Source organism: Mustela lutreola, chromosome 4 (assembly GCF_030435805.1).
Source record: "Mustela lutreola isolate mMusLut2 chromosome 4, mMusLut2.pri, whole genome shotgun sequence".
Classification (NCBI taxonomy): Eukaryota; Metazoa; Chordata; class Mammalia; order Carnivora; family Mustelidae; genus Mustela; species Mustela lutreola.
In genome coordinates this window covers 143,324,251-143,346,899 of record NC_081293.1, presented here as the reverse complement: position 1 = coordinate 143,346,899, position 22,649 = coordinate 143,324,251, and the positions used below count along the sequence as shown (strand labels likewise).

Genomic DNA, 22,649 nt, shown 5'->3' with positions numbered 1-22,649 from the left:
TTTTCTATTTCTTCCTGGTTCAGTTGTGGTAGTTTATATGTCTCTAGGAATGCATCCATTTCTTCCAGATTGTCAAATTTGTTGGTGTAGAGTTGCTCATAGTATGTTCTTATAATTGTCTGTATTTCTTTGGTGCTAGTTGTGATCTCTTCTCTTTCATTCATAATTTTATTTATTTGGGTCCTTTATCTTTTCTTTTTGATGAGTCTGGCCAGGGGTTTATCAATCTTATTAATTCTTTCAAAGAACCAGCTCCTACTTTCCTTGATTTGTTCTATTGTTTTTTTGGTTTCTATTTCATTGATTTCTGCTCTTATCTTCTCCTGCTGGGCTTAGGGTTTCAGAAAGAAACCAGCTCCTTTAGGTGTAGGGTTAGGTTGTGTACCTGAGACCTTTCTTGTCTCTTGAGAAAGGCTTGTACTGCTATATATTTTCCTCTCAGGACTGCCATTGTTGTGTGCCACAGATTTTGAACCATTGTATTTTCATTATCATTTGTTTCCAGGAATTTTTTCAATTCTTCTTTAATTTCCTGGTTGACCCATTCATCTTTAGAAGGATGCTGTTTAGTCTCCATGTATTTGGGTTCTTTCCAAACTTCCTCTTGGGATTGAGTTCTAGCTTCAGAGCATTGTGGTCTGAAAATATGCAGGGAATGATCCCAATCTTTTGATACCAGTTGAGACCTGATTTAGGACCAAGGATGTGATCTATTCTGGAGAATGTTCCATGTGCACTAGAGAAGAATGTGTATTCTGTTGGTTTGGGATGAAATGTTCTGAATATATCTGTGATGTCCATCTGGTCCAGTGTGTCATTTAAGGCCTTTATTTCTTTGTTGATCTTTTGCTTGGATGATCTGTCCTTTTCAGTGAGGGGAGTGTTAAAGTCCCTTACTATTATTGTATTATTGTTGATGTGTTTCTTTGATTTTGTTATTAATTGGATTATATAGTTGGCTGCTCCCACGTTAGGGGCATAGATATTTAAAATTGTTAGATCTTCTTGTTGGAAAGATCTTTTGAGTATGATATAGTGTCCTTCCTCATCTCTTATTATAGTCTTTGGTTTAAAATCTAATTGATCTGATATAGGATTGCCACCCCTACTTTCTTCTGATGTCCATTAGCATGGTAAACTGTTTTCCACCCCCTCACTTTAAATCTGGAGGTGTCTTTAGGTCTAAAATGAGTTTCTTGGAGGCAACATATAGATGGGTTTCGTTTTTTTATCCATTCTGATACACTGTGTCTTTTGATTGGGGCATTTAGCCCATTAACATTCAGGGTAACTATTGAGAGATATGAATTTAGTGCCATTGTATTGCCTGTAAGGTGACTGTTACTGTATATTGTCTCTGTTCCTTTCTGATCTACTACTTTTAGTCTCTCTCTTTGCTTAGAGGACCCCCTTTCAGTATTTCCTGTAGAGCTGGTTTGGTGTTTGCAAATTCTTTCAGTTTTTGTTTGTCCTGGAAGCTTTTTATCTCTCCTTCTATTTTCAATGCTAGTCTAGCTGGATATAGTATTCTTGGCTGCATGTTTTTCTCATTCAGTGCTCTGAATATATCATGCCAGCTCTTTCTGGCCTGGCAGGTCTCTGTGAATAAGTCTGCTGCCAATCTACTATTTTTACCATTGTATGATACCGACTTCTTTTCCTGGGCTACTTTCAGGATTTTCTCTTTGTCAGTAAGACTTGTAAATTTTACTATTAGGTGATGGGGTGTGGACCTACTCTTGTTGATTTTGAGGGGGGTTCTCTGTACCTCCTGGATTTTGATGCTTGTTCCCTTTGTCATATTAGGGAAATTCTCTCCAATAATTCTCTCCAATATACCTTCTTCTCCCCTCTCTCTTTCTTCTTCTAGAATCCCAAATATTCTAATGTTGTTTCGTCTTATGGTGTCACTTGTCTCTTGAATTCTCCCCTCGTGGTCCAGTAGATGTGTGTCCCTCTTTTGCTCAGTTTCTTTATTCTCTGTCTTTTGGTCTTCTATATCGCTAATTTTTTCTTCTGCCTCATTTATACTAGCAGTGAGAGCCTCTATTTTTTATTGTACCTCATTAATAGCTTTTTTGATTTCAACTTGGTTAGATTTTAGTTTTTTTATTTCTCCAGAAAGGGGTTTTATATCTCCCGAGAGGGTTTCTCTAATATCTACTATGCCTTTTTCGAGCCCGGCTAGAACCTTGAGAATCGTCATTCTGAACTCTAGATCTGACATATTACCAATGTCTGTATTGATTAGGTCCCTAGCCTTCAGTCCTGCCTCTTGTTCTTTTTTTGTGTGTGGTGAATTTTTCCGCCTTGTCATTTTGTCCAGATAAGAGTATATGAAGGAGCAAGTAAAATACTAAAAGGGTGGCAAAGACCCCAGTAAAGTATGCTTTAACCAAATCAGAAGAGATCCCAAATTGTGGGGGGTAGAAAGGGGATAAAAAGAGGTTCAGGAAAAAAAAAAAAAGGAAACAATTAAAAAAGAAAATGAATAAAGAAAAAAACATAAAAAAGAAAAAAATATATATATATTAGATAAACTAGTTTAAAAAATGTTAAAAAAGAAAAGGGTAAAAGTTAAAAAAAAATTAGCAGAAGAAGAAAAAAAATTGAAAAAGAAACAAAAATGTTTAAATGAACTGCAAGACTAAAGAATCATGGGGAGAAAGCCATGAGTTCAGTGCTTTGCTTTCTCCTCCTCTGGAATTCCGCTGCTCTCCTTGGTATTGAACCTGCATTCCTTGGTAGGTAAACTTGGTCCTGGCTGGATTTCTTGTTGATCTTCTGGGGGAAGGGGCCTGTTGTAGTGATTCTCAAGTGTCTTTGCCCCAGGCGGAATTGCACCACCCTTACCAGGGGCTGGGCTGAGTAATCAGCTCCGGTTTGCTTTCAGGAGCTTTTGCTCCCTGAATGCTTTCCGTAGAGTTCCGGAGAACGGGCATGAAAACGGTGGCCTCCCAGTTTCCGCCCGGAGGAGCCAAGACCTCAGGGCCCCACTCCTCAGTGTACCCTCAGAGAATAGCGTCCAATAACTCTCATTTCCCTGGCCTCCGGCTGCGCTCTGAGCTCACTGAGCCTGTGACTGATTCAAGGTAACCCCGAGCTGAGAGCTCACTCCTCAGCTCTGTCTCTGTAGCCAGCTTCCCCGTTCTAATCCCTGTAAGCTCTGTGACACTCAGACACCCCTGATCCTTCTGTGACCCTGCAGGACCTGAGGCTATGCTGACCCCGTGTCAGCTTCTCCCCGGTTTAGCCTTTGGAGTAATGTCCCTCAGCAGAACAGACTTTCAAAAGTCCTGATTTTGTGCTCCGTTGCTCCGCCGCTTGCCAGAAGCCAGTCCCTCCCCCCACGGTCTATCTTCGTGTCGCTTTGGATTCACTTCTCCGCCAGTCCTGCCTTTCAGAAAGTGGTTGATTTTCTGTTTCTAGAATTGCTGTTTTTCTTCCCCCGATCTCCCTGTTGGATTTGTAGGTGTTTGCAATCTTTAGATAAGCTATCTAGCTGATCTCTTGCTAGCTGAAGTAGTCTCAGCCTGCTACTTCTCCACCATCTTGACTCCTCCCTCATTATGCTATTTTAATATATAACATTAAATTCAGTCACAATTAGAATTGTTTAATAAATGAAAGAGGATAGAATTCTACTTAATTTGGCTTTTCATGAGTTAGAATGGCTGTGCTCCAATGTTTTGTTTGCTAAGGTATCATATACATCCAGTAAGAGACTTTTAGAAATTCTCCCTTTGAACAAAATTAGTTGGGATAAAATGTGCTTTTTCCAGATCATATTTAATTGAGTATCACAGCAATTAAATACTGAAGACGACCCCAAACATAAGTTTTTCTCTCGTCTGCACATTTTAAACACCTCTAAATCTCCACATAAGCCTTCATCTTGCTTTCTCATTGTTGGCATATTCATTAATCAATCCATTCATTCATTCATTAATTTCTACATGGCTCCTGCACTCTTCAAGCATTTTTCATTGAAACTCCACAAAATTGTCATTCCAATAAAAATTCCATCAGCAAAAAAAAAAAAAAATCCACCAGCAATTTTCAAGAAGCTTAAACAAACAATCCTAAAATTTGTATGGAACCAGGAGATACCCCAAACTTCTAAGGAAATGATAAAAAAGGAAAGCAAAATTGGGGGCATCACATTGCCTAATTTCAAGCTTACTACAAAGCTTTGATCACCAAGACAGCATGGTAATGGCACAAAAATAGACACACAGACCTGTGGGACATAGTATAGAGCCCAGATATGGACCCTCAACTCTATGGTCAACTAACCTTCAACAAAGCAGGAAAAAATATCCAGTGGAAAAAAGACAGTCTCTTCAATAAATGGTGCTGGGAAAATTGGACAGCTACATATAGAAGAATGAAGCTCGACCATTCTCTTACACCATACACATAAACTCAAAATGGATAAAAGACCTCAATGTGAGGCAGGAATCTATCAAAATCCTAGAGGAGAACACAGACAGTAGCCTCTTTGACATCGGCCACAGCAACTTCTTTCAAGACATGTCTCCAAAGGCAAAGGAAACAAAAGCGAAAATGAACTTTTGTCAAGTACAAAAGCTTCTGCACAGCAAAGGAAATAGTCAACAAAGAGGCATCCCACGGAATGGGAGAAGATATTCGCAAATGACACTACAGACAATGCGCTGATATCCAAGATCTATAAAGAATTCCTCAAACTCGACACACACAAAACAGGTAATCATGTCAAAAAATGGGAAGGAGACATAATGGACACTTCTCCAAGAAGACATACAAATGGCTAACAGACACATGAAAGAATGTTCATCATCATTAGCCATCAATGGTGGAGATTCAAATAAAAACCACATTACACATACCACCTTACACCAGTTAGAATGGCTAAAATTAACAAGACAGTAAACAACAAGTGTTGGAGAGGATATGGAGAAAGGGGAACCCTCTTCCGCTGTTGGTGGGAATGCAAGGTGGTGCAGCCACTTTGGAAAACAGTGTGGAGATTCCTTAAGAAATTAAAAATAGAGCTGCCCTGTGACCCTGCACTTGCACTACAGAGTATTTACCCTAAAGATACAGATGTAGTGAAAAGAAGGGCCATCTGTACCCCAGTGTTCAAGAAGCAATGGCCACAGTCGCCAAACTGTGGAAAGAACCTAGGTGCCCTTCAATGGACGAATGGATAAAGGAGATATGGTCCATATATACAATGGAGCATTATGCCTCCATCAGAAAGGATGACTTCCCAACTTGTATATCACCATGGATGGGACTGGAAGAGATTACGCTGAGTGAAATAAGTCAAGCAGAGAGAGTCAAGTATCATATGGTTTCACTTACTTGTGGAGTGTGAGGAATAACACGGAGGACATTGGGAGATGGAGAGGAGAAGTGAGATGAGGGAAATAAATCAGAGGGGGAGACAAACTATGAGAGACTGTGGACTCTGAGAAACAAACTGAGGGTTTTGGAGGGGAGGGAGGTTAGGGGATGGTTGAGCCTGGTGGTGGGTATTAAGGAGGGCACCTATTGCATGGAGCACTGGGTGTGGTTCATAAATAAGGAATTTTGGAATACTGAAAAGAAATAAAATGGGAAAAAAATAACGATGGATTTATGTCATTATACATTTATCCAAATTCATACATTTTTATCATCAAGAGTGAACCCTAATGTAAACTCTGAAATTCAGAAGAATTTGTCACTGTGGTTGTATCAGCTGTACCAAATGAATCACTGTTGTGAGTTAAATTGATAATGGGAAAGGCCATTAATGTGTGCGGGCAGAGGGTACATTGGAAGTCTCTGTGCCTTCTTCTCAATTTTTGCTGTGAATTTAAAACTACTCTAAAAATTGAAGTCTTTAACTAATTGTATTTCCAATGAAATATATTGATTGTATTTTTTTTTTTTTAGAAATATATTTGCTACTTGAAACAAAGTTCTATTATTTCAAAGTTCCTTTGTTCATCCTTATAGGTACCTTTCCAAATATTCCAAATGAATATTTAGTTTTTGAATATTTGCCTTTCGTTTGGTGCTTCAGCATTTTTCACACTCCAGAGTAATGTGCCATATTAAGATATGTGACAACTGCCGGAGAAGAGAGTGGAGTAGGAGGATCCAAAGCACACTTCATCCCACAAATACAACTACACCCATATCAGTGTAAATAATTCAGAAAAACAACTCAAAGACTGGCAGAACAGACTCTTCACAGCTAAATGTAGAGAAGATGCCGTATCAAAGAAGGTAGGAAGGATAGAGAAACAATTGGGAGCCAAAGAGGCTACAGACTGTCTGCAGGAAGAAGAGACAAAAGGGATATGTAAAGGGGAGAGGAGCAGATCACTACATTAGGTACCCCAAGTTTTGAGGACCCACACTGAGAATATGAATCCCCATAACATTTGTGTTTGAAAAGTAAAGGGGCCTAATTTTGCAAGTTCTTATAGTCAATGAGGCTTAACAGCTAGAATTTTAAAAATTAGGGGCTTGGCTCTGGGAGAGCTTGAGGGTAATAGGAAACTGAGTCCCCACCCTTAGAGAAACAGGACAACAAACAGCCTGACAGAGAACAGCATAAAAAAAGCAGTTTGAATAACACCCAGGGAGGTTTATTAACTAATCTCAGAGCATGTGCCTGATGGGCAGGAAGTTTTTGGAGACTTTCCAAGAATAAAAGACCTAGTCTGTGGCATTCCCTCTTCCTCACCACCCCCCTACCCTAAATATACAAGGACACCTGAAGGAACCAGCGCAGGGCAACACTCTCCACCTAGCTGGCTAACAGCACAACCCACCCCTGCATACTTCTGCAGATCATGCACATGGAAGTGAAAAGAAAGCCAGGATAGCAATATTTATATTGGAAAAAATTGACTTTAAAACAAAGACTTGACAAAAGACAAAAGAGGGACACTACATAATCATTAAAGAAACAAGAAGATATAACAATTGTAAATATTTATGCACCCAACATTGGAGCTCCCAGCTACATAAAGCATTTAATAGCAAACATAAAAGAAATAATATTAGTATGATAATAGTAGGGAACTTTAAAACCCCATTTACATCAATGGATAGATTATCCAAACAGAAAATCAACAAGAAAACAATGGCTTTGAATGACACATTGGACCAGATGGTTCTAACAGACATAGAGCATTCCATTCTAAAACAGCGGAATACACGTTCTTTTCAAGCACACTTGGAACATTCTCCAGAATAGATCACATGTTAAGCTACAAAACAAGTCTCAACAAGTTAAAGAAAAAACAAAACTGAAGTCATACCAGGTTTCTTTTCCAACCACAATGTTATGAAACTAGAAATCAACCACAAGAAAAAATCTGGAAGGAACACAAATACATGAGGTTCAATAACATTCTACTAAATAATGAATGTATCAACCAAAAAATCAAAGAGGAAATTTAAAAAATGCATGGAGACAATTGAAAATGAAAACAAAATTATCCAAAATGTTTTGGATGTAGCAGAAGCTGTTCTAAGAAAGAAGTTTATAGCAATATGGGCCTCAAGAAGCAAAAAATTGTCAGATAGACAACTTAACCTTACACCTAAAGGAGCTAGAAAAAGAACAAACAAAACCCAAAAACAGTAGAAGAAGGAAGTAATAAAGATTAGAGCAGAAATAAACAGAATAGAATTTAAAAAAAAAATAGAACAGATCGATGAAACGAGGAGCTGATTCTTCGAAAGATTAAAAAATTTGATAAACATTTGCTCTGGCTCATCAAAAACAAAAACAAACAACAAAAATTTTTTAAAAATCACAAAAACAAAAACAAAAACAGAGAGGACTCAAATAAAATCAGAAATGAAAGAGGAGAAATAACAGCTAACACCATAGAAATACAAAGGATTGTAAGAAAATTTAAAAAATTGTATGTCATCAAGTTGGACAAGCTAAAAGAAATATATAAATTCATAGAAATACATAACCTCCTGGGGCACCTGGGTGGCTCAGTGGGTTAAAGCCTCTGCCTTCAGCTCGGGTCATGATCCCAGGGTCCTGGGATCAAGCCCCCATCGGGCTCTCTGCTCGGCAGGGAGCCTGCTTCCTCCTCTCTCTCTGCCTGCCTCTCTGCTTACTTGTGATCTCTGTCTGTCAAATAAATAAATAAATAAATATTAAAAAAAAAAAAGTAAAAGAAATACATAACCTCCTAAAAATGAATAAGGAAGAAATAGAAAATTTGAACAGACTGATACCAGCATTGAAATGGAATCAGTAATCAAAAAACTCCCAACAAACAAAGATCTAGGACCAGATATCTGCACAGATTAATTATACTGAGCATATAAAGAAGAGTTAATACCTATTCTTCTGAAACTATTCCAAAAAATAGAAGAGGGGGGGAAAACTTCCAAATTCATTTTGTGAGGCCAACATTACCTTGATACCAAAACCAAGTAAAGACACTACAAAAAAGAGAACTCTCAGCCAGTATGTCTGATGAACATAGATGCAGAATTCATCAGTAAAATATTAGCAAACCAAGTCCAACAGTACAGGAAAAAAAATTATTTCCCATGATCAAGTGGAATTTATTCCTAGGATGCATGGGTGGTTCAATATTCACAAATCAATCAACACAATACATCAAGAGAAAGGATAAAAACCATATGATCATTTCAGTAAATTAAAAAAAATCATTTGACAAAGTACAACATAGATTTATGATAAAAGCACCCAGTAAAGTAGGTTTAGAGGGACCATAGCTCAGCAGAATATAGGCCATTTATGAAAAAGATATATCTAACATCATACTTAATGATGAAAAGGTGAGAGCTCTCCTCTTAAGGTCAGGAACAAGACAAAGATGTCCACTCTCACCACTTTGTTCAACATAGCACCAGAAGTTCTGCCACAGTCATCAAACAACAAGAAGAAATAAAAGGCATCCAGAAGGGTATGAAAGAGGTAAATCTTTCACTATTTGCAGATGACATGAAAGTATATATAGAAAACCCTAAAAACTCCACCAAAAAACTACTAAAACTAATAGATGAATTCAGGAAGGTCACAGGATACAAAATCAATATACAGAAAACCATTGCATATCTATACACTAATAAAGAAGTAGGAGAAAGAGAAATTAAGGAAACAATCCCATTTACAATTGCACCAAAAATAATTAAAAACCTAGGCATGAACTTAACCAAAGAGGTGAAAGATCTGAACTCTGAATATTGTAAAACATTGATCAAAGATATTGAAGATGACATAAACAAAGGGAAAGATATTCTGTGTTCATAGAAGAACTAACATTGTTAAAATGTTAGACTGCCCAAAGAAGTCTATAGATTTATTATAATCCCTATCAAAGTACCAATAGCATTTTTCAGAGAACTAGGATAAATAACACAAAAACTTTTATGGAACCACATGAAAACTTAAATAGACAAAGAAATCTTGAAAAAGAACACAATTGGAGCTATCATAATCCAGTTATGATATTATCATGTCATAATCCCAGATATCAAGATACACGGCAGAGCTTCAGTAATATAGTAGTATGGTACTGGCAGAAAAATAGACACATATGATCAAGGGAACACCATAGAAGGCCCAGAAATGGGCCCATAAATGGTCAATTCATCTTCAACAAAGGAGGCAAGGACATGCATTGTAAAAAAGACAATCTCTTTAACAAATGGTGTTGGAAAAGTTGGACAGCTACTTGCAAAAAAAAAAAAAAATGAAACTGGACGACTTTCTTCATAGTACTCAAAGATAAATCATTGTTTAAAGATCTAAATATGAGACTTGAAACCATAAAAATCCTAGAAGAGAGCACAGACAGTAAATTTCTCTGACATTGGTTATCGCAACCTCTTTCTAGTTACATCTCCTCTGGCAAGGGAAACAAAATAACAAAACAAACAAAAATAAATAAACAAAAAATAAATAAACAAAATAAACTGTTGGGACTACATTAAAATAAAAAGCTTCTTCACAGCAAAGGAAACAATCAACAAAACTAAAAGACAACCTACTAAATGGGGGAAGATATTTGCAAATGATATGTCCAATAAAGGGTTAGCATCCAAAATACATAAAGTACTTCCATAATACAACACCAAAAACAAACAAAAAACTAAAGCAATTAATCTAATTTGAAGAAGAGTAGAAGACATGAATAGACATTTCCCCAAAGAAGACATACAGATCACCAACAGACACAGGAAAAAATGTTCAACATCACTCATCATCAGGGAAATGAAAATCAAAACTGTAATGAGTTATCACCTTACCTGTCAGAATAACTAAAATAAAAAACACACCAATAACAAGTGTTGGTGAGGATGTGGAAAAAAAGGAACCCTAGTGCACCAATGGTGGAAATGCAGACTGGTTCAGCAACTGTGGAAAACAATATGGAGGTTCCTCAAAAATTAAAAACAGAATTACCATATAATCCAGTAATTCCACTACTGGCTATTTATCTAAAGAATACAAAAACACTGATTTGAAAACATATATGCACCCCTGTGTTTGTAGCCAAATTAGGGAAGCAATGTAAGTGTCCATTAATAGATGAATAAAGAAAATGTGGAATTAGCACACACACACTTACACACATACATGCATACACACAACAGAGTATTACTTAGCCGTATAAAAGAAGAAAATCTTATCATTGGCAACAATATGGTTGGATCTAAAGGGCATAATGCTGAGTGAAGTAAGTCAGAGAAAGGGAAATAACATGATTTTACTGATGTGGAATTAAGAAAGAAAAGACAAAACAAAAATCAGACTCTTAATTATAGAGAACAAATGGATGGTTACCAGATGCAAGGTGGGTGGGGAGATCAGTGAAATAGGTCAAAGAGATTAAGAACATGCTTTTCCTGGTGAGCACTGAGTAATTTATAGTTTTGTTGAATCACTATATTATACACCTAAAATGAATGTAACTCTGTTAACTATACTGGAATAAAAATAGAAGTAAAAGTAAAAATAAATTTTGAAAAGATGTGGCTCTGCTTTGGGTTTTTTTATTTTGTTTTTGACTTGTTTGGTTTTTTGTAGGGTTAGAAAATACGACTTCCGTATACAGATTTATTTTCAGGTAGGAGTTATTAAGATCATGTGTATAGAGAATTTGACAGTCTGAAAACTTATTCCTTAAAACTATGATGACATTGGATAAACTTTGGGGGTTTTTTTGTGTTGCATACTACAATTTGAAAGGCTCTACTTTAGATTATGGTAGTATCAACAGAGGTGATGGGAATTGGTTAGATTTTGGTTATATTTTGAAGCTAATGCGAGTAGGATTTGCTGGCATTTTTTAAGTGAATTGTGTACGATAGAGGAAATTCATGAATGCTCCAAAAACTTGGCTGGTGAAAATGAGTGAATAGTGTCATTTATTTAAAAGGAAGATTTAAAAGGTAGACTGGGACATGGGGCTGGGGATTGATTTCCCAGTTTTATTCCCCCTATTTATAGAGAATAAAAAAGGGTCAAATAGTTAAATAAAATGCCACAAAGCCAGTAAATTTTAGTGCCTGTTGTCAACCCAGTTTTAGTCTCACTAAAGTTGTGGGTTGTGAAAGAAATGAGATTCTCTCATACATTACATTTGTAGTTTTGTGCAACGAAAGTATTGCAGGATCGGAAGAAGAATAAGATTAATGAAAGCAGGACTCATGGCTGAGTCTATGGACTTGGCTGTCTTTAAAACATTGGCCTACTGGCTTTGTCCCAATTTCGGAAGAGACCAGTAATCCTCTCTTCCCTCTTAGGACATTTGGACTCAGACTGATTTTCTTGGTTGAATGTTTTGGGGGATTTTTCTGCTTCAAGCAGTAAGAAAAAAGCAACAGAAATTTCCTCACCATTCTGAAGTCTGGAAGTCTGAGATCAAGAGGTTGGCAGGATGGTTTCTTCTGAGGCCTCTCTTCTTAGCTGATAGATGGCCAACTTGTGGTCCCTGTGCCTGTGTGTGTGTGTGTGTGTGTGTCTGTGTGTGTTTTAAGATTTATTTTTTTTTAGAGATGGGCTGGGGAGTAGGGAGGAGGGGCAGAGGGAGAGGAAGAGAGGGGACCTCAAGCAGACTCCCTGCTGAGTGCAAAGCCTACTTGGGGTTCCATGTCACAACCCTGAAATCATGACCTGAGCTGAAACCAAGAGTCAGATGATAAACTGATGGAGCTACCTAGGCAACCTGAAGTCCCTGTGTTTTTATATCATTTTCCCTTTGTATATGCTTGTGTCCTAATCTCCTTTATAAGGGTATCAGTCATACTGGAGTAGACCCACCCTAATGATCTCCTTTGAACATAACTAACCCTTTAAAGGTCCTATCTTCAAATAGTCACTTTCTGAGGTACTGGGGGTTAGAAGTTCAACATATATATTTTAAGGGGACATAATTCATCCCATTAATAAATAAACTAGCTGACTGAGAAAACAATAATGCTCATTTTCATGAATATATAGAGAGCAGCTTTATTGGCTTAAGGAAGAGGCAGTGTTTGGTGGGGGGAAGAAAAGGCACATGTAGAGTCAATGAATGACACCAGGTTTCCAAATCCACTTAATCTTTCTAAAGCTCAGTTTTCTCATTTGTGAAATGGGAATAATTCTTTCATTTTTATGTGTTTATCAATTTTGAATAAACAATGTGCTACATCATAGAGCAATTACTAAATACTAAAACTCTCATAGTAAAGATCATATTTAAAGTACTCCAGATTTATTCACTGCTTTTTCTAAAACTTTCTAAAATATTATACTATATTTTTCCATATTTGTACAGATTAAAAATTATGTGCAGAAGTTGAATTAAAATGTATAATTTTTGGACTTTAATTAATTTTCTAAGTTTTCTTCTATTTGCTCATAATCAAACAAATTTCTCATTTTAATCTCATTTTATAACAAAAGTTTTTGTTATATAGTTTCTGGAATTTTAATTCTTTTATTCTGAAGGTACAAAGGAAAATGCTATAAGAAGGGGTACAGCAGTCATATAAAAAAATGCATAACTTATCTTTCTTATTCCAAAGCATTTATAAGAAAAAAAAATATTGCAGGAAAAAAAGCACATGGGTGCAAAAGATAGAAAATGAAATCTGTACCTTCACTCATTCCCCAGAGACAGCCTTTGGGGAGGCTGTAAATACAATGTAATGAAGGAAATCTGGAACCAAATTGTCTGGATTTACACCCTAGTTTCCATTTTCTGGGTACGTTGAACAAGTTATGCCTCCTTTTGTTTTCTCTTACTTGCAGTATTCAAAAAACAATAGCAGACTCCACACTGGATCATTGTGAGGTTTAAATGAATTACAATTGAGAAAACACTTAGGGCAGAGCCTGACACATGATAAGTTAAAACAAAAACAAAAACAAAAAAAACTGTTATGTTGTTTGGTCTCTCTTTTTATGTAATATATTATCTATAATATAACAATGTGAAAACTATTGTTTTCCTTAAATAGTAATTCATATACATTACTTGTTAAAATAATTATCTTTGTTAAAATGCAGTATTAAGTTTACTTATCCTCATACAAACATTTTTTTTCTCATTGTTACTTGCAGATAACAGAATTTCGTAAAGGATTTAAAAGATATATTACAAAACTGTATCATTGGGTATATGCACACATGTACTATATAATATAAACTAAAGTTAGGGAATTTTGATTATATGAAACACATCATGTGCATTTCTATTTATTAAATTTTAATGAAATTGTCTTTATATTTAATAAGATTCATACATAGGAAAATGAACATTTTAGATCTCAACACAGATGTATAGGCAATAGAGAACACTAAAAGGCCATTTTAGGCTTATACTCATATAGACAAGTTATTAATGATATTTCTTTAGATGAATAGTTGTCATCTGTAATAAATAGCATTACAGAGAGCTTTTATTTTAAAATTGTTTCTTTTTCTCAAGTGAATGTCATATAATTTGACTTTTTTTTTAGTAGGTTAGGCTTATCACACTGCTTTTTCCTTCAAACTTCAATGTTTTTATACCTTACACTTTTTTAAAAATAGTGAAAAATTTTGGAAGAAACAAAATCTAGTAGAATTTATACATTTTAACCACATTTTAAAGTTTCTTTTGTTGGCTTTTTGGCTTAATTAAATATTAATTTGACAATGGTTTTTTCCACTTAGAGATTGAAATCTCTTTTCCAGCACCTAGACAGTGACTTGGGAAAAAAATCACTAAAACAGACTTGTTTGTTCTTTTCTTATGCTAGTAGGTATTTTTGACTGTCCTTTCCTGTAGAATTTGAAGGCTCATACTTAGAATGCTTTCCAAAATGTAATTTTGTGTCATAGGCATTTTAAAAGCATGTGTATATTTTTTCTTCTCTCCAAATTCATAAATTTGATAATACAAAAAAATCCCACAGCTATATATATTTACAATATGTATCTTGTGTGATAACATTTTTCAACACAAGTGTTCATTGCTAGTTCTGTGCTTTGGAGCTATTTGAAGCATCACGGAGGACAGGTCCTCTGTTAAGTGCTTATACTGTGAGTTAAACAAATAATACAGATGAGCCTCAGAAAAATACACCAGATGTGCAGGTAAATGTTAAATCAATAAGAAATCTTATTTCCTAAGTACTAGATTTCATTAGCAGTGATTTCTCTGTCTTTAGAAATTTAGGAAAATATGTCATTATGTATAATTTGATGGGCTTTACCATGGTGATAATATTGCTTAGGAAAAAACTGATACTAAGTAAGGACATAGTGAACTGCATATAAAGCATAAAACCAAATGAGTAGAAAGTAGAAAACAAAGAACGTAAGTGAGTTTAAGTAGAAGATTATTTCCGTGGAGGCAGTGGTACATAAATAATATTTAAAGCAAAGACTCATATTTAAAATTTTGCTAAAAAGGAATAGTACCATAATCTAATTTAAATAAAAACAGATAATTGTTACGTAGGCACATTAAATAACCATCATAGCTTACTTTTTTCGACCAAATGTCAGTGGAAAACTGGGGATATGAAAAAGAAGATTTACTACCAATGTCAAGAAGCGAGATTAATATTTTATGAGAATGGGGATAAAAGTATTTCGATGTAATGAAATACATAATCGCAACATAACAGGAGCTCCCTGGAATGACCGTAGGTATTAGATATTGTTAATCACCACCTTTTCACATCAAAAATTTCAACAGAAATAGCTAATGAATATCACTCTGAGGGGTTTTGCCAAAAGTTAGTGGGTAAAGGATGAGTACTGAATTTTACTAAAATTTAAATGTAAGGAGGTTGTTTTATAGGTGACAAGAAGTCTTGCTATTTTCAAATCCTATAGGATTCCAGATTCTTCACCGGAATTAGATCTAGTAAAATAAAATATTTGTGAACATACTAAGGCCAAATAAGTGCCAAACCTTCTTGTCCTATTAGGCAATGAAAACCTGTCACTTAATGGAATGATATCAACAGTAACTAACATTTACTGAGTTCTCTCAGTGTTTTTAAGTGTTTCTCTACATTTTCATCTTTAATTTAAAAAAAAAAAAAACAGGAGATGATTTCTCTCCCCACACTTTCATGAAAGGGGAAATGAAAACAAAGACAGTTTAAGTAACTTGTATAACTCTCAGAGTTGATGTGCCAGAGTGGATATTTTGACCAGAAGCCATTGATTTCAGAGTCTGTGGACTTTGCTATTTTTTTAGCATCTTAGTAAAATTAAAATTTTTCATTAAATACAACGTATATGAATATCAACATCTATGCAGTCTACCTGTTTTAGATTGTGTTGACATATATAAATCCTCAAATATCTTGGCAGGAAAGAAAATTTAAAGTTAGTGATTTGGTTGTTAGTGTCAAAATTTTTACTGAAAATAAGGATTAAACTGCATTAGGGGGCCACCTGGGTGACTCAGTGGGTTAAAGCCTCTGCCTTCGGCTCGGGTCATGATCTCGGGGTCTTGGAGCCCCACATTGGGCTCTCTGCTGGTCAGGGAGCCTGCTTCCCTCTCTCTCTGTAGGCCTTTCTGCCTACTTGTGATCTCTATGTCAAATAGATAGATAAAATCTTTAAAAAAAAAAAAAAAAACCTGCATTAGGGTAAGCAGAGTAGGGATCCTCCTCTGTCTCCTCATGCAGTGTTAGGCTCATCTTGCAGTCCTTGAGCCTCAAAGGTGTTTGTTGGCTGGTTGACTTGTGATGTGATACTTTTTGTGGCTGTGCATCAGAATCGCCTTGGAAACTTAAAAAAAAGTTAATGCCTAGATTATAAACAGAACCTTTGAAATTAGAAACTCTGGGAGTGAGGCCTGGACTTAGTTGTGGTTTTTGTTGTTGATATTTTTTTAAGCCACCCAGTCTTTATTATTTTATTTTATATTTTAAAAGATTTTATTTATTCATTTGACAGAGAAAGAGCACAAGCAGGGGGAGTGACAGGCAGAGGAAGAGAGAAAAGCAGGCTCCCTGCTGAGCATGGAGTCAATACAATGCCAGATTCTATCCCAGGACCCTGGGATCATGACCTGAGCTGAAGGCATACACTTAACCAACTGAGCCACCCAGGTGGCCCACCACCCAGGCACTTTAATGTGAAACCCACATTGAATAACACTGATTAGTCACTAAAGATATTGACAGAGGGAACAAGAAACATGCCAGCTCTTTTGGAGATGAATTGACAATAATATGTATTTAAATATTCCTAGATATAAGTAAATATATATATTCCTAGATAAACAGAGTTGTCTGTGTATATAGATGACTAACTAAATGTATGTTGAAATGAAATTCTGCCCCAGATACTTCATGAATTGCCCATTTTAAGAACTTTCTTTTTTTTTTAAGATTTTATTTATTTATTTATTTATTTATTTGAGAGAGAATGAGAGAGAGCATGAGAGGGGAGAAGGTCAGAGAGAGAAGCAGACTCCCCAAGGAGCTGGGAGCCCGATGCAGGACTCAATCCTGGAAGTCCAGGATCATGACCTGAGCCGAAGGCAGTCGCTCAACCAACTGAGCCACCCAGGCGCCCAAGAACATTTTTTAAAATAAGATTAATATCTCTAAGAAATGGAAGAATAAATCTGTTACATCATCTAATGTTGAGTTCATTTTTTTAATTCCCCCAATTATGCCAAGAATATCTTTTATGAAACTTTTAATTAAATCAACTCAGTATTTACGAAATAGTTTTTTTGTCTTTTTATTTTTGGTACCCTTTGAGTTAAAACTGTCACCCGCCATTTATATCTGAAGCATCCAAGCCAGCCAGTTGCCTTGTAAAATGGTCTACATTCTAGATGCATCTTACAATTCTCTCCCAGTATTATTTAACTCCACCCTCTGACCTCTGAGTTATCTGCAAACTGAATGTTAGGTTTAGACTCCAGATTGATTAGACTCAGGATAAATATTTTTAGCAAGAATAGTTCATAAATAATATTAGGTATCAGATTAGGATTTCCATAAAGCCGGCTGCCACACCATTATGTAAGATAATGAAGGATAATAAAAGATGATCGCTTTAGCCAAAACCCATTAATTTCTCCCTTAATAAGAAATCAACATATAGGGGCACCTAGGTGGCTCAGTTAAGTGTTGGCCTTAGGCTCAGGTCATGATCCCAGGGTCCTGGGATCAGCCCTGCATTGGGCTCTCTGCCCAGCAGGGAGCCTGCTTCTTCCCCTGCCTGCTGTGCCCCTGCTTATGCTCTTTCTCCCACTCTGACAAATAAATAAATAAATAAAATCTTTTTAAAAATCAATATATAAGTATATATGTAATTTGTGTGTGAATGTCCATGAGATATGTGTGTATGTCTGTGTCATAAACATAACAAATTTCTGGAAAAAAAATTTCACCTCCAGATTGATTCAGTAACCTAAGGAAAATATGAATTTTCTTATTGACCATTATGAATTTATTCAGAGGGTATCTGGGTGGCTCAGTCAGTTAAGCATCTGCCTTTGGCTTAGGTCGCTCAGGTCATGATGGGTCCTCCAATCAAACCTGGTGTTGGTCTCCCTGCTCAGCAGGAAGTCTGCTTCTTCTTCTGCCCCTCCCCCTATTTGTGCTCATTCTCTCTCTCAAATAAATAAATAAAATCCTCAAAAAAATTCTAAAAGAATTCATTCAGTTTTCAAAATTAGCAGTTTTTGTATGTAATCAACAATTAACCTATACTTTAACATGAGTCTGTTCAATTCTTATCACATCTTTCATAATAATGATTTTAGCTTCCATTTTTGAAAACTGCCTGAATTACTATTAGTATTGGAGGTTGCAAAAATGGTTATTTTTTAAAAATGTATAATTCCTTTTATAATCACTAGCTAGCATTTTTCTGTGTCTTATGTGAATAGAAATAAACTTTGTGTATAGTTTATATAATTTCATATTGATACCTCAAATTCAATTTCAATATTTTAGTATTTTGCTCTTAAATTGTCATATTTGTGTTTATATTCTCTCTCTCTCTCTTTTTTTTTTTAAAGATTTCATTTATTTATTTGACAGAGATCACAAGTAGGCAGAGAGGCAGGCAGAGAGAGAGGAGGAAGCAGGCTCCCTGCAGAGCAGAGAGCCCGATGTGGGTCTTGATCCCAGGACCCTGGGATCTTGACCTGAGCTGAAGACAGAGGCTTTAACTCACTGAGCCACCCAGGCGCCCCTGTGTTTATATTCTCTTAAACTGAAAATCTTGATTTATAATATTATTAATGTATTTACCTATTACTTGCTTTGTTATGTAGTACATAATAAATCCTTTATAGAAAAATATCAGACTAAAAATTTACTGATTGATGTTTAAGATTTCGGTTTTGTTTTTTCTTTAAAGTATATTGCATTATGAATGTAATCAGAGAATTCTTCCAAAAATTACTTGAAATAATTCTTTTCTCTGTTTGGCTATGGTAACAATTTGATATATGGTTAATTTGTTTCATTTATGTTCAAGTGTTTATATTCCCCTTTATTTTCATGGTACATAAAGTAATTCAGAAGCATAAAAATATATTCTCAGAAATACTATTCCTGTCCTCCTTTCTTTTACCTGTTGCAGCCACACTACATAAGTAACCATTTATGTGACTACTCTTATTCTTCCTGTGCATTTTAATAAAAGTGTAACTACATCCACCAGTCCCCTCCCATGCACATAGACATACACAAACATGTATAAACATTTAAGACATAAATATTTTTAAATATAAAACTTACAGTACATACATCGAGCTATAGAAATAATTGAATATAACACAAGAGCAATACAAACACACACCATTAAATTTCTTAATCACAAGTCTCATCTATTTTATTATCCTTTTATTAAGAGATGTGTTAAACTCTTGCACTATAATTATACATTTAAAATTATTCTTCTGATTCTGTCAAGTGAGGCTAAGCTATTAGGTGTCACACATTTAGAATCATTGTTTTTCCTTGATGACTTGAAAATTTTAACATTATGAAGGGTGAGAGCCTTATCTTTTGAGAGTACAGATCTTCTACACTGGTGTTCAGGCTCCCTCTTTTCTATATTCAAATTGTATTTACTTTGTCAAAGAAAAGATGCTTACTTAATAACTGAATGGACAGTCTGTGTCTGGTTGTGTTTTTTTTTTTTTTTTCTTCAGATGAAGTCTTTGTTCTTTCTTCTGTAGAAGCAAATGTTAATGGAGCACATGCCCCTTATCCTCCCATACTCCTTTCTCCAGGGCCAGAAGGAATTCAGACTGCTTATTTTTATACTTACTGGTATCCTGGGGAAAAAGGTAAAGAAGAGTTTATAAAACCTGGAGAAAGAAGGATGTAACTTTTTCAGATCTCCCAAGGGCTGAATCTTGGCTGACATAACTGACAGTTTTGGGACATACAGAAGGAAATGATGAGTTGGGCTAAATGTCCAGATGTGTGCTCAACAGATGTATAAGGTTACATTTGAAAAGGCAAGGAATGCAATACCTGTATCTTTAGAGAGGAAGTTGTAAATAGTAAACACATAACTCAGCTATCAACTGTAGTCTGATTTTTAAAGATCTTCAGAGTAACAAGTACTTTTCATCTCCTTAAAGCATTTTAGCAGTGCTTAAAAATGTTCTTATATATGTAAAATCAGTTCAAAAAAGATCATAAATTGAAGTAAATCAAATGGAAACTTATATTATAATTCTTGCTTTATCATCTTTAATATATGGTTGAGCATCTTTGATTAATATATTTTTACCATAAAATATAAATAGACTTTTTTTTTTATCTTTACTCATCTATACCTGGGAATTTCTTACCCTTACTTCTTAGTATTAAAAATCTTCATAAACACCTTGCAAATATTCTGTTACCCAGACTGAGGAAAATTATTGAAGAAAAATAACACAATTACTCCATTTCTTTTCACTCCCATAGAACAATGCTATTTTTTAGCAGTTTACTTCTGAATTCTCTGAAGACCCAGGATGAATAATGTCTTAAAATATCAAGCAAGAAAAGTGGAGTCCTTTTTCTATGAGAGAGCTGTTGTAGCACTATACTGGAATGCTCTAGTGTAGGATAGGTACTGCCCTTGTTCAAATATTCATTCATGTACATCAAAATATTCTTTTATGTTGTACCTGGTTACCATGCCTTGCCTGCTCCTTAAAAGCCAAAACATACATCCATGGGAATGACAACAAGGCACATCCTTATTCGGGAATTTTAAAGGCCTCTGGGATTTAAAGATGACACTTCTTTGGCTGAGCTCCAACACACAACTGAACTGGGAAGAAGAAAGAAGGCCATTTGGGTTCTGTGTTTCCCTCCATCTCATGCAGTTCTGGAGAGAAAAATGATGTCCAAGATAGAAGTGTGATAACTTGCTCAGATAATGAGGTGTTAATTTGAAATGAATTAAATAGGCAATCTTTAACAAAGAGAAAGTTGTCTGTGAAAATTCACCTAAGGGTTGGACCAGCTGGATTATTAGTTGGACTACCATGTAGTAGTCTCAGGAGCACAGAAAATGTTTCTTCATATTGAAAGAAAACTTTAAAAACTCACAGCATTTCCTCTTCATCCTCTGTAAATGCAGGCAAGGGAGGAGCTACTTCTCTAGGACTTACCTTCAATTTCAGACAGGTGGTGGGAGGAAGAAGTGAGGAGGGAAACTGCAGAAAGAGGAGTCAAGCAGGGGTAAGATAATTCAGGCATCGGGGGCTCACTGACATCTTCCCTCTCCCAGGACAGCCTCTCAATCTAACAGAGATCTTGCCTCCCTTAATTGTGTTCGAGTGCAGAGACAGCGGGGAAGGGTGAGCAAGCTGCCAAAAAAATAGAACTATCTCTGGAAAAGTACCTACATTTCAATCACTACCTCCAAAGGCCGTAAGGGAGAGATGTTTAATTTAGTTATCCTTGCAAAATATACCACTACAAGTGTTTTTCTTCCCACATTGACATTAAGTAGCTATGCATATGGTACTCTTTATTTGTCAAGATACAAAAGCATTTTCACATATTCATATGCTCTTTTAAGACGTTTGTTTAGTTTCTTTCCTTATCTTTAGATGCCTTTAATTTCCAGAGAGGCAGTTTCATCAAGAGGATAAGAGGAGAGATTCTAAAGTCAACCGGATTTCAAATTCTAACTCTATCATCTATTAATTATTGTGGCCTTATGCAAACTACCTGATTTCTCTGAGTCTCAGTTTATGAATTTTTAAAATGTGTGTTAATATCACATACCTCTCAAAACATGAGATTAAATGAAATAATGTGTTCAAAGGCTGGCACGTGGCTGTGATCACTGTTATAATTATTATTACTCATTTATACAGTAAGAATGTGGTGACCATTCCAAGAACTCCAGAATTTAAGACTGTAAGGGTTTTGTTCATTGTTTAAGATGCTTTGTCTCTCTGGTACCATACAGCTTCAACTTTTTCTTAACAGAGTACTGTAAATGACTGCTTCCAAGGATATAACTTATATTCTATTACTTTATAAGAACATAGGAAGATGAGAGAAGAGGTCTTGTCTTACTTGTCTTTGAAAGGGTAACATCAAATACTACTTGGTAGATACTGTATATTTGTAAGTTCTCTGTGAACTAATATTCTATATGAATACTAATAATACTAATATACTAATAATTATACTACTTTACATTTCCATTTTATCTTTCCTTAAAGATTAAAATAATGCCTTCCCCTTATATCTTCTGGTCTTGAATTATTTAAGATATTTAATTTAAATAAAAAATACATTTTAAATGATTGCAGAAATGGTATTTTCATTACAGTGAAATAATTTATTTTTATTTATGAATATCTACTCAGGAGAAGCAGAGTAGTTAGAGTTAGTGATTTAGGACTTTTCCAAGTTACATTTTGGACATGATAAAGTTGAGATGCCTATTAGATCCTCAAGTGGAAATGAAAAGGAGCAAGTTTTATGTAAGATTGGCATTCAGGGAAGAGGTCCAGGCTGGAGGTATAAATGAACACATCTTCAGCATATTGATGGTATTTTAAACTCTGAGGGAGATTGAGGTGCAAAACAAAGAGTCTAGAGAGAGAACAGTCTCCCAAAGCTGAGACTTGTGGCATTCCATTGTTTGTATTTGGAGGCACTAGGAAGAAGCA

General features: G+C 35.5%; 1 protein-coding gene across 3 annotated transcripts in view; it reads left to right on the top strand.

Annotated features, from left to right (window-relative positions):
* Positions 1 to 22,649, top strand: part of AGMO (alkylglycerol monooxygenase) — a 358,966-nt gene that overhangs the window by 28,126 nt on the left and 308,191 nt on the right. The window lies entirely within an intron of this gene.